Source organism: Salvelinus fontinalis, chromosome 16, assembly GCF_029448725.1.
Source record: "Salvelinus fontinalis isolate EN_2023a chromosome 16, ASM2944872v1, whole genome shotgun sequence".
NCBI classification, from domain to species: domain Eukaryota; kingdom Metazoa; phylum Chordata; class Actinopteri; order Salmoniformes; family Salmonidae; genus Salvelinus; species Salvelinus fontinalis.
This window is the reverse complement of record NC_074680.1, coordinates 13,058,765-13,076,760: the sequence shown is the minus strand read 5'-3', so window position 1 is coordinate 13,076,760 and position 17,996 is coordinate 13,058,765. Positions and strand designations below refer to the sequence as shown.

At 43.1% G+C, this 17,996-nt stretch overlaps 1 protein-coding gene across 2 annotated transcripts in view; it reads right to left on the bottom strand.

The window, feature by feature from the left end:
- The window catches only part of LOC129812659 (frizzled-3-like), a 32,983-nt gene that overhangs the window by 11,770 nt on the left and 3,217 nt on the right, over positions 1-17,996 (bottom strand). The window lies entirely within an intron of this gene.

Here is a 17,996-nt window from a genome sequence, read left to right as displayed (position 1 = left end):
ATAGTGTGATAGGCGGTATTGAATGTAATACTGTGTCACTTTGATTACTCTAATACATTTTCTTGACCTGTGCACCTACGTTGTAAACTTTCATTCATTGGCTAGGTTGTAGCAACCTCATGATGGGAATAGGGGACATTTGCGTATCATGTAGTAGCCTAAACCTATGGATGTTACATTGAACTGGGTGAATGGAATATGATTTACACAGTCATCCAACATCCTGTAATAGAAATAAGGCCCTGCTCATCCTCCCTCATCTTAAATGGCACCGAGCGCCACTGTGCATAGGCTAGTGATTTTGTGGTTACTCATCTTGTTGGCTGACGAAATGTAAAATGCGGACAGTTATTCTAGCATCTTCAAAGTCCGCAGTAAGGACACACATCGTTGCATTCTCGACTTGCATGTTCTGTTAAGATGAATTACCATCATCCAAATTAGATTTTCTGTCATTCTGAGTACCGTGGGTGGAAGCCCCAATGCATATGGGTCCGCTAACTTTCTCAAATGCAAATGTGAATGGTTAAAATGCTGCCGGTCCAGTGCTACATTATCATGACGGTAATCCTGGTGAGGGGGTGTGTATGTGCATGCGCGCAGAGTGAGAGTAAACAGTGACTTGCCGGATAACAGAGAGAGTGAGAGACATCTCAATAACAGAGAAGAAAAATACAGGGAAGCATAAGAACACTGTCCCCATCATTCTCTTTCCACATTTGTTACGTTACGAAATTGAGCTCAGGTGCATTCGGAGTCCACCATTTGTAAAATCAATTGATTGGACATGATTTGGAAAGGCACACACACACCTGTCTATATGACGTCCCACAGTTGACAGCGCATGTCAGAGCAAAAACCAAGCCATGAGGTTGAAGGAACTGTCCGTAGAGCTCCGAGACAGGATTGTGTCGAGGCACAGGTCTGGGGAAGGGTACAAAAAATGTCTGCAGCATTGAAGGTCCCCAAGAACACCGTGGCCTCCATCATTCTTGAATGGAAGAAGTTCAGAACCACCAGGACTCTTCCTAGAGCTGGCCGCCCGGCCAATCTGAGCAATCGGGGGAGAAGGGTCTTGGTCAGGGAGGTGACCAAGAACCCGATGGTCACTCTGATAGAGCTTCAGAGTTCCTCTGTGGAAATGGGAGAACATTTCAGAAAGACCACCACCTCCGCAGGACTCCACCAATCAGGCCTTTATGGTAGTGCCCAGACAGAAGCCACTCCTCAGTAAATGGCACGACAGCCCGCTTGGAATTTGCCAAAAGGCACCTAAAGACTCTTAGACCATGAGAAACAAAATTCTCTGCTCTGATAAAACCAAGATTGAGCTCTTTGGCCAACACACAAGGCGAAGGTTCACCTTCCAACAGGACAACGACCCTAAGCACACAGCCAAGACAACGCAGGAGTGGCTTCGGGACAAGTCTCTGAATGTCCTTGATTGGCGCAGCCAGAGCCTGGACTCGAACATCTCTGGAGACCTGAAAATAGCTGAGCAGCGACGCTCCCCTTCCAACCTGACAGAGCTTGAGAGCATCTGCAGAGAACAAATACAGGTGTGCCAAGCTGTAATCACTGCCAAAAGGTGCTTCAAAGTACTGAGTAAAGGGTCTGAATACTTATCACATTTACATATTTCATACCAATCCTTGTCCATTGTAACTGTGTTGCCTAAAGGAGGCCAGTTGTTCAGGCTAGTGGGTTGTGAAGCGATGAGTATTGCTCAGGCAGTATGTGACGGTAATGAATCGAGACAAACTTAGAGGAATAAAACACTGCACTTAGAGCACTTCTCACCCGTGTGTGTGTGTGTTGGCCTCCCTGCTCTATTTGGAGTCTGTTTTGATCGTTCTCGATTGGTGCGCTCAAGATCTTTACGCCAGAAAAAAAGTCCCACCCGCAAATGGGTGCAGCGACGCATGAGTTCCCAGACATTTTTTTTAAGACAGTAACAGCACACACCATCACAACAACCTCAATGACTGAACCACACACAGAAACAGTCGATATGTCATATGGTGAGCTCTTGTTCATGCGTAAATGCCAGTGTGTGTGTGTGTGTGTGTGTTTGTGAGAGAGTTAGAGCGTGTGAGCTTGGGTTTACGGTCGAAGCTCACAGCTGAGCATGTTGGCACCACAGACACCCCTAGATGGTGAGTGTGTGTATAAACATAAGCATTTGTGTGCGTGTGTGTCAGAGGGTTCAGCTGGCCTTATCCTGCTCCACCTATCAGAGCAGCTGAATGAAGCAATGCCTCACTTTGAAAGGCCTTCACTGTGATATACTGTGCACACACACAAATGCATCCACGCACACACTCTCCATTCCTATTGAGTGCCATGGCCTAACAGGAGCCTGGGGCAGCAGTATCCAGCACAGCTCGTTCTGCACGACTGTGTTACACCGGCCAGCTGAGTGGCCTATTTCTGCATGAGTGTGTTCTCATGCTGTGTGTGTGACCAGTTTCTCCCTTTACCACTTTGTGTGTGTGTGTGTGTACTGTGGTGGTCTCCTTTACCCCTGTGAGTTTGTGCTTGCATGGTGGCTGGCCCCCTTTCCCTCTCTCTCCCTCTCCTCCAGTGATACATTTTCCTCCATCTGACATGGCCCAGTGAGTCTAATGGGGTCTGAGAGGCTGACTTGCCAGAGAACATTGACATTAAGTGGTTTGATTGTGCCGTCAAAGGAGGTGGATAAGAATGGCGATCAAACCTCTATTCATGTCGAGTTGGGTTTTATTTGTGTGGCACTTTTTTGTTCTGCTGTTACAGTCAAAGAGCACTTCAAAAGCCAAGGCCCCTAAAACAAGCCTTGGGTGATTGCACAACCCTTTGGATAAGGGATGGTGGGGAACACTTTAGAGCAGGGGTGGCCACCCCTGACCCCGGTCCAGGAGAGCGCTACAGGGTGTGCAGGCTTTTGTTCCATTCCAGCTCTAAAAAGGGGATTATGATGAGTTGAGTATTCTGAAACCGGTTTACCCCAAAATTATAAATCCCTTTATTTTAAGACATCTTTATTGTTACATGGACGTGACATATACAGAAGACACAAGATAGAAAATCTAACATGAAATATGTCTAAGTTCAAGACAGAGAAAGATAGCTCTCCCTCGCTCTCTGTTCCCTCGCTCCCTGTTGAATTTCCCTTCTTATAAACCTTCAGTCATCTGCTCTCCCTCCTCCCCAGGTAGTTGTAAAGGCGTCTGCTTGCTTCCCATCCGAAACAGTTCGTAAGAGTTTGTATATATTAAGACATTTTGTGACGTTTTGTTTGTTTTAGACTTGGGTAAGGTTTTTTTTCGGCTGTTTGGGCACACATTTTTCCCGGAGGCAAGCTGAAGTTCAGGGCCGAAGTCTACACCCCTTCGTCGGTGATTGGTCAATGGTAGGGATTCAATAAATTCTTTGTTGTCATTGAACTAGAGTCAACTCCTTTTCATTCAATTTTTTTTTATTGAGAAATATTGCACCAAACAACTTAGATGTAAAATTGCACAACTAACTTGGCAAAAACATCAAAAGCAATGACAGATGATTATTCTGTGAACAAAAATATAAAACGCAACAAGTGTTGTTCCCATGTTTCATGAGCTGAAATAAAAGATTTCATTTTTGGGCACAAATTTGTTTACATCCCTGTTAGTGAGCATTTCTCCTTTGCCAAGGTAATCCACCCACCTGACAGGTGTGGCATATCAAGAAGCTTATTAAACAGCATGATCCTTACACAGGTGCACCTTGTGCTGGGGGACAATAAAAGGCCTCTATAAAATTGTGCAGTTTTGTCACAACACAATGCCACAGATGTCTCAAGTTTAGGGAGTGTGCAATTGGCATGCTGAGTGCAGGAATGTCCACCAGATAATTGAATGTTCATTTCTCTACCATAAGCCACCTCCAACGTCAAATTAGAGGATTTGGCATTACATCCAACTGGCCTCACAACCGCAGACCACGTGTAACCACGCCAGCCCAGGACCTCCACATCTGGTTTCTTCACCTGCGGGATTGTCTGAGACCAGCCACCCGGACAGCTGATGAAAGTGTGGGTTTGCACAACCAAAGAATTTCTACACAAACTGTCAGAAATCGTCTCAGGGAAGCTCATCTGTGTGCTAGTCATCCTCACCAGGGTCTTGACCTGACTGCAGTTCGACGTCGTAACCGACTTCAGTGGGAAAATGCTCACCTTCGATGGGCACTGGCACGCTAGAGAAGTGTGCTCTTCACGGATTAATCCCGGTTTCAACTGTACCGGGCAGATGGCAGACAACGTGTATGGCGTTCTGTGAGCTAGCGGTTTGCTGATGTCAATGTTGTGAACAGTGTCCCATGGTGGTGGTGGGGTTATGATATGGGAAGTCAAAAGCTATGAACAACGAACGCAATTGCATTTTACTGATGGCAATTTGAATGCACAGAGATACTGTGACGAGATCCTGAGGCCCATTATTGTGCCATTCATCCGCCACCATAACCTCATGTTTCAGCATGATAATACACAGCTCCATGTCGCAAGGATCGGTACATAATTCCTGAAAGTTTAAAATGTCCCAGTTTAAACTTATTTATTTATTTATTTAACCTAACTAGGCAAGTCAGTTAAGAACAATTTCTTATTTACAATGACGGCCTGGGAACAGTGGGTTAACTGTCATGTTCAGGGGCAGAATGACAGAACGACCTTGTCAGCTCTAGGATTCGATCTAGCAACCTTTCGGTTACTGGCCGAACACTAACCACCTGCCGCCCTAAGATAAATGTCTTTATCAAGACATTTTGCAGGAGAATGTTAGGCTATCTGTCCGCCAATTGAAGCTCAACAGAAGTTGGTTGATGCAACAGGACAACAACCCAAAGCACGGAAGTAAATCAAAAACAGAATGGCTTCAACAGAAGAGAATACACCTTCTGGAGTGGCCCAGTCAGAGTCCTGACCTCAACCCGATTTAGATGCTGTGGCATGACCTCAAGAAAGCAGTTCACACCAGACATCCCAAGAAAATTCCTGAACTGAAACAGTTATGTAACGAGGAATGGTCCAAAATTCCTCCTGACCATTGTGCAGGTCTGATCCGCAACTACAGAAAACGTTTGGTTGAGGTTGTTGCTGCCAAAGTAGGGTCAACTAGTTAAATTAAAAAGGGTTCACATACTTTTTCCACCCTGCACTGTGAATGTTTACACGGTGTGTTCAATAAAGACATGAAAACGTATAATCGTTTGTAGTTTAAGCAGACTGTGTTTGTCTATTGTTGTGACCTAGATGTAGATCAGATCAAATTTTATGACCAATTTATGCAGAAATCCAGATATTTCCAAAGGGTTCACATACTTTTTCTTCCCACTGTGTTTGTACATACAGTTGAAGTCTAAAGTTTACATGCACCTTAATCAAATACATTTAAACTCAGTTTTTCACAATTCCTGACATTTAATCCAAGTAAAAACACCCTGTCTTAGGTCAGTTAGGATCACCACTTTATTTTAAGAATGTGAAATGTCAGAATAATAGCAGAGAGTGATTTATTTCAGCTTTTATTTCTTTCATCACATTCCCAGTGGGTCAGAAGTTTACATACACTCAATTAGTATTTGGTAGCACTGCCTTTAAACAGCTTGGAAAATTCCAGAAAATTATGTTATGGCTTGAAGAAGGAAGGCTATCACTCCATTTTGCAATGCCATGCAATACCCTGTGGACGGCGCTTATTTGAAGCCTACTTCCTCCTACAACAGGACAATGACCCAAAACACAGCACCAAACTATGCAATAATTATTTAGGGAAGAAGCAGTCAGCTGGTATTCTGTTTTTAATGGAGTGGCCAGCACAGTCACCAGATCTCAACCCTATTGAGCTGTTGTGAGAGCAGCTTGACCGTATGGTATGTAAGAAGTACACATCAAGCCAATCCAACTTGTGGGAGTTGCTTCAGGAAGCATGGGGGGAAATCTCTTCACATTACCTCAACAAATTGATAACTAGAATGCCAAAGGTCTGCAAGGCTGTAATTGCTGCAAGTGGAGAATTCTTTGACGAAAGCAAAGAACAATTATTATTTCAATTTAAAAAAATCATTATTGTCAACGTTTCCTATTCATTTTGCAACTCATTTGATGTATGTTTTCATGGAAAACAAGGAGACCCAAACTTTTGAAAGGTAGTGTATAGACACCGTGTGTTTGGAAAGTATTCAGACACCTTCCCGTTTTCCAAATGTTTTGTTACATTACAGCCTTATTCAAAAATGTATTAAATAATTCCCCCCCTCAATCTACAAACAATACCCCATAATGACAAAATAAAAACAGGTTTGTAGAAATCTTTGCAAATGTATAAAGAAATAACAAAAAAAAACATAAGCATTCAGACCCTTTACTATGACTCAAAATTGAGATCAGGTGAATACTGTTTCCATTGATCATCCTTGAGATGTTTCTACAACTTGAATGGAGTCCACCATTTGTAAAATCAATTGATTGGACATGATTTAGAAAGGCACACACACCTGTCTATATAACGTCCCACAGTTGACAGTGCATGTCAGAGCAAAAACCAAGCCACGAGGTCGAAGGAAATGTCCGTAGAGCTCCGAGACAGGATTGTGTCGAGGCACAGATTTGGGGAAGGATAGCAAAAATATTCTGCAGTATTTTAGGTCCCCAAGAACACAGTGGCCTCCATCGTTCTTAAATAGAAGAAGTTTGGAACCACGAAGACTCTTCCTAGAGCTGGCCACCCAGCCAAACTAAGTAATCGGAAGAGAAGGGCCTTGGTCAGGGAGGTGACCAAGAACCCGATGGTCACTCTGACAGAGCGTCAGAGTTCCTCTGTGGAAATGGTTGTCCTCCTGGAAGGTTCTTCCATCTCATCAGCACTCCACCAATCAGGCCTTTATGGTAGAGGGGCCAGACGGAAGCCACTCAGTAAAAGACACATGACAGACCACTTGGAGATTGCCAAAAGGCACCTAAAGGACTCTCAGACCATGAGAAACAAGATTCTCTGGTCTGATTAAAATATTTGGACTGAATGCCAAGCATCACGTCTGGAGGAACCCTGGCACCATCCATACGGTGAAGCAGTTCCTATAAGAGGTAGGGTGGGGCTTCTGGCCACAGATACAGAGAAAAATAAGCTGTACAAGTGGGTCTCAGGGAGCAGTGTGTGTGTGCATGCATTGAAGATTAGGGTGACAGTAGGAAAGCCAGTTTGCCAATTCTGCAAAAACTCTGTATAATGTATCTGGCTTAAAGAAGAACATGAAGGAGTGAAAGAGAAAATAATGGCTGATTCCCTGTGGATTAGGGAGTCAAAGGGATTGGAGTGTTTAGAATGTGAGAACCTGCATCCTCTGTCCGACCGAGCACTGTCCCTGCCAGAGAGACCCCTACACAAACACACAGCAGCTCACTTCCTAAAGCTGTCATTAGCAGTGTGATTATCCCTCTGTACTATAGCTCAGTGGTCAGGTCAGGTGACTGGTCTTACTGTGCCCGAATTATTATTATTTTAAAAAAAAATACCTTTATTTAACTAAGCAAGTCAGTTAAGAACAAATTCTTATTTACAATGAAGGCCCAGGAACAGTGGGCTAACCGATTTCAACCTTGTCAGCTCAGGGATTCGATCCACCAACCTTTCGGTTACTGGCCCAACGCTCTAACCACTAGGCTACCTGCGACCCCAACGTCACTCTGGTGATGGTGACAGCTCACACTTCACATACTAACTGAGCACTAACATACAGACCGCAATCACATGGTGCTGGGGCTCACACACAGGCACACGCGAACACACACCGACACATGGTTTAAGACCACGGGGTCTGAGTTACAGCTGAGACCACCCGCTCTGACAGAGAGAGCTTACTGGATTTAGATACTAATGAGCCACATTACTGCTACGTTAAAAGGCACAGTACATAGCAGGTTTGATTTTCGTTTAGAAAATGTCTACTGACATTACTGGAGGACTGAGGAGTGTACCTGCCTGTAAAACCCAAGAAGACAAATCGGGTTCAATTAGTAGTGTCTAAAAAGCTTTGTAGTGTTTTGTTTTTGGGTCAGCTGTGTTTGTGGTCTCTCGTTGCCACAGGGGACGGAGAACTTGCGGACTGCATCTTTAAAGGCCAATACACCTTTTAAAAAGAAAGCCACTCTCTTACTCAGACATTTTTTGTGAGTTATATAAACCTCTATTCCAGCCTGCAGCCCAAACAGTGTCAAACACTGTCAGCCCTTTCTCCATCACCCATTCTCTGCCTTTCTCTCTCCATCCATCACATAACATCCCTTTGCATCCCCTCCTCCATTTCATCTGTCCATCCCTCCTCTTTCTCCTCATCACCCGTACCCTACAGCTGCATCTCTCGGTCACTAATTTTCCTCTCTCTATCACCCAAACCCTTCAGCACCGTTTCTTTCTCCCTCCCATTCCATCAACCATTTCCATTTTCCAATCATTTTTGCTCTCGTTCCTTAACCTTATTGTCCATGGGCCGTCCCTCTCCTTCCGCTCTCACGCGTTCCAGAGAAAGAGTGAGCTGTCCATGAATAGAGCAGGAGGACAAATACTGTTCTCTCCTTAATCTGCACTCCTCCTTTCTGAAAAGAGAGGGAATAATAGACAGCCCTCTCCCACACTCCCTCTTTCCAAGTCATTTATTCATTTGATTTATTCATTCATCCCTCCTTCACCCAGTCCAGATCAGATAAGAGCAGTTCCCGGCATTCCAGCACATGACCACTTACCCTCCTCCCTCATCTATTCCTGGCATTCCCATACATAGATTTTCTACCCTTCCTCTCCATCCCTCCACTCCACCATTCTCTCTTCAACTCTATCCCTCTTATCACATCTCTTCTCCTCACTCCCTCCCCCTGGCATTCATCACTCTGCATTTCCTCCCTGGGTACCATGGTAACAGGTGATGAGGGGAAAACAGACCAATCTGACAATGAGGCTTCTGATGGTCCTCATCCTGCTGTAGGTCAGAGGGCACATATGTGCGCCCCCCCCCCCCCCCCCCCCCCCCCCCCCCCCCGCTGTGGAGAGGCAATCAAAACATGTTCCTACGGAGGGATAGAAGGTCAGAGAGCGAGAAAGAGATGGCTATAAAGAAGTGGCCTGTTTTGTGCATTTGAGTGTGTATACACCACAGCCATCAGTGTACAATGAGTACCATCCCTCCACAGTCACACCCAGAGACTCACTCAATCACAACTACCACCCACACAGCTCCTGTCACAGCACATCGCCATCTGGGCTACGGCTGTGATAGTCATGAAATTTTGGATGACGGTTATTGGTCAGCGAAATGACCGAGGTCACCGTTATAATAGTTATAATTTTAAAAGACGCACATTTTCCTCTCCTCCGCTCCTGACTGCGTGTTGTGCTGCAGGGAGAGGCGGCGTTGCCTAGGCGACCAAAGACTAATTTGCTACAACACCTTGCTTGTTTCAGTTTCATCATGTTGTAAAGAGTCCATGTTACCTCGGAAACTAACTCAACCGCACAAATGCCCGGCCGTCCAGTCTTCAGTCAGCTGTTAAATATATTTTTTAAACGATGACTTATGACTGATTTTATTTTCAAGACAGTATTCATCCATAATCGTTGGTAACACAATTACACGGTAATTGTGCCAGCCCTAATCTGGGATGCATCATACACCATTCTGTTATATAAAGACTCATATCAACTACTCCCCATGTTACAATGGCCTTATATTAGTCAATACAACAGACAGAAGCGGCCACTAAGCACAGATCTATGATTAGCCTTCCTTTTAAAGATTCTGACCTTGATCATTGAAGATTTGAACATAAAACTGTGACACCAGAATGAACCATTTACACCCTCTTAGGATTTTCTATAACAGCGTCATTCTCCTCCCTCTCCTCTGACTGGAGCTGCATTGAGGAGCAACTCATTGAAGGGTTTTTATTTTTTAACTATTTTCTACAAACCGATCATGTAGTAACCCCCTAAAAAAGTGTTAAACAAATCACAGTATATATTAGATTTCAGATTCTTCAAAGTAGCCACCCTTTGGCTTGATGACAGCTTTGCACACTCTTGTTATTCTTTCAACCAGCTTCACCTGGAATGCTTTTCCAACAGTCTTGAATGAGTTCCCACATATGCTGAGCACTTGTTGGCTGCTTTTCCTTAACTTCTTATGGCTGCAGGGGCAGTATTGAGTAGCTTGGATGAAAGGTGTCCAGAGTAAACAGCCTGCTCCTCAGTCCCAGTTACTAATATATGCATATTAATATTAGTATTGGATAGAAAACACTCTGAAGTTTCTAAAACGGTTTGAATTATGTATGTGAGTATAACAGAACTCATATGGCAGGCAAAAACCTGAAAAAAAATCCAAACAGGAAGTGAGAATTCTGAGAGTGGTCAATGTTAAAGTCATAGCCTATTCAATTCCCTGTAATATATGGATCTGTTTGCACTTCCTACGCCTTCCACTAGATGTCATCAGTCAGTAGAACGTGGAATGAAGCTTATGCTGTGTTGTGGGACCGGATGGGAGGTGTTTGAGTCAGTGTTCTGGCAGAGTGCCAGTTCTTGGTCACGCACTTTCCTAATGATATCGCCATGCGTTTCATTACTTATAGAGACTGAAAAGAATGCTCCGGTAGGAACGTTATTGGATATAGATGATAACAACATCCTGAAGATTGATTCTCTACTAAGTTTGACCAGTTTATTCGACTTGTAATATAACTTTTTGAAGTTTTCGTCCGACGTTTGCCTGCATCTGCGTTTGGACACGTGTACTACACATGCTAGCAAAATTAGCTAATTGGACATAAGTAATGGACATTATCGAGCAAAACAACAATTTATTGTGGAACTAGGATTCTTGGCACTGCATTCTGATGAAGATAATTAAAGGTAAGGGAATATTTATGATGTAATTTCATATCTGTTGACTCCAACATGGAGGCTAATTTGGCTATTGTTCTGAGCGCCGTCTCAGATTATTGCATGGTTTGTTTTCCCGTAAAGTTTTTTTGAAATCTGACACAGCGGTTGCATTAAGGAGAGGTATATCTATAATTCCATGTGTATAACTTGTATTATCATCTACATTTATTATGAGTATTTCTGTTGAAACGATGTGGCTATGCAAAATCACTTGATGTTTTTGGAACTAGTGAATGTAACGCGCCAATGTAAACTCAGATATTTTGTATAAATATTAACTTTATCAAACAAACCATGCATGTATTGTGTAACATAAAGTCCTATGAGTGTCATCTGATGAAGATAATCAAACGTTAGTGATTCATTTTATCTCTATTTCTGTGAAAGCTTTCTTTCGCTGGAAAAATGGCTGTGCTTATTGTGGTTTGGTGGTGACCTAACATAATTGTTTGTAGTGCTTTCGCTGAAAAGCATATTTGAAACCGGACACTGTGGTGGGATTAACAACAAGATTACCTTTAAAATGATATAAGACACATGTATGTCTGAGGAATTTTAATTATGAGATTTCTGTTGTTTGAATTTGGCGCCCTGCACTTTCACTGGCTGTTGTCATATCATCCCGGTAACCAGATTGCAGCCATAAGAAGTTAACTCTGTGGTCCAACTCATCCCAAACCATCTCAATTAGGTTGAGGTAGGGTGACTGTGGAGGCCAGGACATCTGATGCAGCACTCCATCACTCTCCTCCTTGATCAAATAGCCCTTACACAGCCTGGAGGTGTGTTGGGTCATTGTCCTGTTGAAAAACAAATGATAGTGGAACTAAGCCTGATGGGATGGCGAATCGCTGCAGAATGCTGTGGTAGCCATGTTGGTTAAGTGTGCCTTGGATTGTAAATAAAATCACTGACAGTTTCACCAGCAAAGCACCATCACAACTCCTACTCTATGTATGGGATCAATATCATGCCAAATGTATTCAAATGTAAATCACCAATCCACAAATGTAAATCGCTATCCACAAACTAGAGGTCGACCGATTATGATTTTTCAACGCCGATGCCGATTATTGGAGGACTAAAAAAAGCCTCTACCGATTAATCGGACGATTTTTATTTATTTATTTGTAATAATGACAATTACAACCATACTGAATGAACACTGATTTTAACTTAATATAATACACCAATAAAAATCAATTTAGCCTCAAATAAATAATGAAACATGTTAAATTTGGTTTAAATAATGCAAAAAAAGTGTTGGAGAAGAAAGTAAAAGTGCAATGTGCCATGTAAGAAAGCTAACGTTTAAGTTCCTTGCTCAGAACATTAGAACATATGGAAGCTGGTGGTTCCTTTTAACATGAGACATCAATATTCCCAGGTAAGAAGTTTTAGGTTGTAGTTATTAGGTTGTAGTGATTATAGGAATTCTAGGACTATTTCTCTCTATACGATTTGTATTTCATATACCTTTGACTACTGGATGTTTATATAGGAACTTTAGTATTGCCAGTGTAACAGTATAGCTTCCGTCCCTCTCCTCGCAGCTACCTGGGCTCGAACCAGAAACACATCGACAACAGCCACCCTCGAAGCAGCGTTACCCATGCAGAGTAAGGGGAACAACTACTCCAAGTCTCAGAGCGAGTGACGTTTGAAATGCTATTAGCGCGCACCCCGCTAACTAGCTAGCCATTTCACATCGGTTACACCAACCTAATCTCGGGAGTTGATAGGCTTGAAGTCATAAACAGCGCAATGCTTGAAGCATTGCGAAGAGCTGCTGGCAAAACGCACGAAAGTGCTTTTTGAATGAATGCTTACGAGCCTGCTGGTGCCTACCATCGCTCAGTCAGACTGCTCTATCAAATCATAGACTTAATTATAACATAATAACACACAGAAATACGAGCCTTAGGTCATTAATATGGTCAAATCCGGAAACTATCATCTCGAAAACAAAACATTTATTCTTTCAGTGAAATACAGAACCGTTCCGTATTTTATCTAACGGGTGGCATCCATAAGACTAAATATTCCTGTTACATTGCACAACCTTCAATGTTATGTCATAATTACGTAAAATTCTGGCAAATTAGTTCGCAATGAGCCAGGCGGCCCAGACTGTTGCATATACATTGACTCTGCGTGCAATGAACGCAAGAGAAGTGACAATTTCACCTGGTTAATATTGCCTGCTAACCTGGATTTCTTTTAGCTAAATATGCAGGTTTAAAAATATATACTTATGTGTATTGATTTTAAGAAAGGCATTGATGTTTATGGTTAGTTACACGTTGGAGCAACGACAGTCATTTTTCGCGAATGCGCACTGCATCGATTATATGCAACGCAGGACACGCTAGATAAACTAGTAATATCATCAACCGTGTGTAGTTATAACTAGTGATTATGATTGATTGATTGTTTTTTATAAAATAAGTTTAATGCCAGCTAGCAACTTACCTTGGCTTCTTACTGCATTCGCATAACAGGCGGGCTCCTCGTGAGGCAGGTGGTTAGAGCGTTGGACTAGTCAACCGTAAGGTTGCAAGATTGAATCCCCGAGCTGACAAGGTAAAAATCTGTCGTTCTGCCCCTGAACAAGGCAGTTAACCCACCGTTCCTAGGCCGTCATTGAAAATAAGAATGTGTTCTTAACTGACTTGCCTAGTTAAATAAAGGTGTACAAATAAATAAATAAATAAGTCAAATAAAAATATCGGCAAAATCGGTGTCCAAAATTATTATTAGATTTCCGATCGTTATGAAAACTTGAAATCGGCCCTAATTAAATCGACCATTCCGATTAAATCGGTCGACCTCTACCACAAACACAATTCACTATCCACAAACAGCTTTTGATTGGTATTTGTAAATCGAGGGCCTTAAGGAAAATGACTGCCTTAAAGTTTTGTACATAGGAAAAATATGCGCAAACATGACAGGTATGGCAAACCTACAACTCCATTTTTGGAAGCGCTTAGGTCACCCGACTTTTGGCAGGGATTTGAAGACAAGAAAAAGACGAAGTTCTCACACATAGAAAAAAAGTTATCACGGTAGAAAGCGATTTGTAGTCGGAGAAAAAGGTTTGTACCCATAGAAAGCCATTTCTATACATTGCTGGCAGCCTCTCGTTCGGCCATGTTGATGCCTTTCAAGGCTGCATAAATTATAGTATGGTAACCATAATATGTTAACCATATGTGTAACCATATAGTATGTCGAAACCCTAGATTACTCTATATTTGCGACACTATTGCGGTGTACACCTGTTCATCAACCAAATAGTTGAATTAGCTGGCCAGTGTGATAGCACCACTAAATGTGAAGGATATGTCATACATTGTAAGTGATTATAATCCATCCGCTGTCTCATGTTGCACAGACGACGAGCATTAAGGAGACATAAGCATTCCTGAGGCCTCTAACCGTTTCCCCAGGAGAGGCATGAAAAAGGTAGAGGGGAGGTGTAGGATATGGAATCAGACTTTGTAACAGTATTTATTCTGTACCTCCCCTCGCCCCAACCTGGACTTGAACCAGGGACCCTCTGCACATAGACAAGTCACCCTCGAAACATCGTTACGCAAAACGTCAACAGTGAAGAGGCAACTCTGGGATGCTGGCCTTCTAGGCAGAGTTGCAAAGAAAAAGCCATATCTCAGAATGGCCAACGAAAATAAAAGATTAACATTGGCAAAAGAACACAGACACTGGACAGAGGAGCTCTGCCTAGAAGGCCAGCATCCCAGAGTCGCCTTTTCACTGTTGACTTTGAGACTGGTGTTTTGCAAGTTCTATTTAATGAAGCTGCCAGTTGAGGACTAGTGAGGCATCTGCTTCTTAAACTAGACACTCTAATGTACTTGTCCTCTTGCTCAGTTGTGCACCGGGGCCTCCCACTCCTCTTTCTATTCTGGTTAGAGACAGTTTGCACTGTTCTGTGAAGGGAACAGTAGACAGCGTTGTATGAGATCTTCAGTTTCTTAGCCTCTGTACGCCTATGTAGATATTCCATAGAAAATCTGCCGCTTCAAGCTACAATAGCCATTTACAACATTAACAATGTCTACACTTGTATTTCTGATACATTTTAAGTTATTTTAATGGACAAAAAAGTGCTTTTCTTTCAAAAACAAGGACATTTCTAAGTGACCCCAAACGTTTGAATAGTAGTATGTGTGAGCACGCATGTGTACACACACAGTATATCATATATATGGTATATACAGTGCATTCAGAAAGTATTCAGACCCCTTGACTTTTTCCACATCGTAATAACAAGGCTATAACATAACATTGCCCACTCCTCATCAATCTACACACAATACCCCATAATGACAAAGCGAAAGCAGGTTTTTAGAAATGTTTGCAAATGGTTTTTGCTTTGTCATTATGGGGTATTGTGTGTAGATTGATGGGGGGGGGGGGGGGGCGACGACGACAATGTAATAAGGCTGTAACGTAACAAAATGTGGAAAAAGTCAACAGGACTGAATACTATCCGAATGCACTGTAGGTTATCCATACATACATGCATGCTTTTTAACAAGGGGGCTGCTCAGCTCTACTCTGCACTTAGCAGCACTTGGCATTCTGCCGACAGAGGATAAGTCACCATCACCATATAGGACATAGCTACCAGCTATCATTAAGTTACTACTAGCCTACACAGTATAGATGGATGGATGCATGGATAGACTACTCCACTCACTACGCTAGGCTAACTGGCGTTATCCCACCAAACTGTCTGTCTCCGGTGAAGGCTGTGAGTGGAAATGCTTTGCTATTCTGATTGAAATGCAGAGAAACAACAACACTCTATAGAACCAGCAAAATAATTACGTCTTTTAAGACTAAATACTAAAGGCTTCCCTTCTTTTTGCCGACAGACTTTGAATGGCGTAATCACCCAATTCATCGGCAGCCGTGCCAACCAACAGGGCCCAGTAACATTGTGTCTGTGTGTTTTGGAGGACGTGATGGCCCAGTGGTGGTCCCAGGTTTTAGTGTAGTTGATTAAATCAGCATAGTAGAGTCTGGGGCTGAGAGACAGCCAGGATCCCATGCTGGGAGAGAGACAAACACAGAAAAGATCACCACCATGGGGCCCTGGTAGAGACAGACCTCCCACACACTGCTCTGTCTCTCTTCCAGAGTCTGAGACATGTTCTCTTTCAATCCCACTCACCCGCTCCCTTACATTAAAAACACACACATACTCTCCCGTTATTCCATCCTACCTCCTGCACTCTCTCTCAGGGGGTGAATTCCTTAGCTCAGGTCTCACCTACCTCTCTCTTGTACAGGGTTATTATTAGAGGGGAAAGGGGGTGCCACTACATAAATCCAATCCATTATTATTCATTAAAAAAATAGTCAGACCAGACCAGCTCCAGAATGATGTCATCATGTGTGTGAAGGGGGAGTTTTGTGGATGCTTACATTGGGTGCTCTGTTGTGACTCAAAAGCTCATTTGCCCATTCACACACTCTTTCCCTCTTACTCTACAGCCCTTTCCCTTTCTCTCCCATCTCCTTCCCCCCAGGCTTAATTGACTGCAGTATCGGGTGAGGGAGAATCATTCTGCGCTGAGAATCAATCGTTCCATTGTGGGGCGGTGGGGCAGATTAGTGGCTAGTTAGCACTGGTGAATAATGTCAGCTGGCACCATTGGACCTGTTGTCAATCACACAGGAAACAGCACAGTAGCAGGGCCTCATAGAAACATACAAAAGTAGCCCTGTACCAACCAGGGCTACAGCTCTACTTGATATAACATGCTTTTTCTGTTGCAGTAATTGGATGTGGTTCACTAAAGGCAGGGCTTACACTCGGTTTTGTGAGACAGATGTAAGCCAGCCACACACAGACACGCATGCGCACACAGGAAAATACAGTAGGTTGGTTTACAGCTGAAATTATGTTCTGTCCAGATGGCTGAGGCATGGTAATACTGAAGCATGGTGCGGTTAACACCAGGGCTCAGTCCCCTCAGGGAAACCATGTGCTGCTGACTGGGCTCTGTGTGTGTGTGTGTGTGTGTGTGTGTGTCTCTCTCTCTCTGTGTGTCTGTGTGTCTATGTGTGTGTGTGTGTGTGTGTGTGTGTGTGTGTGTGTGTGTGTGTGTGTGTGTGTGTGTGAGTGAGTGAGAGACCAGGCTGTGTGTCGGCTAGGAGTCACTATGGATTATCCTGCCTGCTAATGACCGTTGTTGTTCATGTAAAACATGATGAAGCAGCTTCCTGCGGCAAGAGGCATTACTTAGACTAACACAGAAGCATAGACAAAGTACGTGGCATCATTCTCCACACACACAATGAATCAGAGCGGGTATAGCCAGTGTCCGGTGAGGGATATTATTCAATTTCCTTTGCGGATTCTCACAACCAGAACCTCTCCACTGATGCTGCCAGAGTGACTGGGAGTGAGAACTAGCACAGTCTCACATTGCAGGTCCTCCTGTTGCAACAACTGCATTTTGTAAAGCTGCCTTCCGGGGCTGAAGGGTAGGGCTTAGGTTACTTCTTTACTAGGTTAAATAAAGTTCAACAACAGATGTTCATTTAAATCCTCACATCAATATATGTTGATAAAATTCAACAAAAATGCTCAATGATTGAATAAGCAGAAAAAAAAGCACAGCATGTTTTTCTTCTTCTTCCCTGTGATGGTTTCGGTTGATTCTGATGTGGGCAAAATAATCTGAAGATGAGGAACAGCTGTTCTGGGAATTTCTGTACCAGATTTTGCTGCAGCAAAATATGAGTAAGGTCATCCTCATCATGCTACAACTAGATTTATTGAGAGGCCATAAAATAAGGCCAAAGATTAAGAGCTACAGAAAGATGGTTTTTGGAAGCTATACACGTGTACTAAGGCGATGGGTAACAAAACAGATGAGGGCATGATTAAAAGGCTGGAGATATAACCGTACGCCATAACGTTAACATACTGTAATGGCTCTCTAAACGGAGTGACTAGCAGATGATGCACAGACAAACACGAGTCATCAAATCAGAAAATAC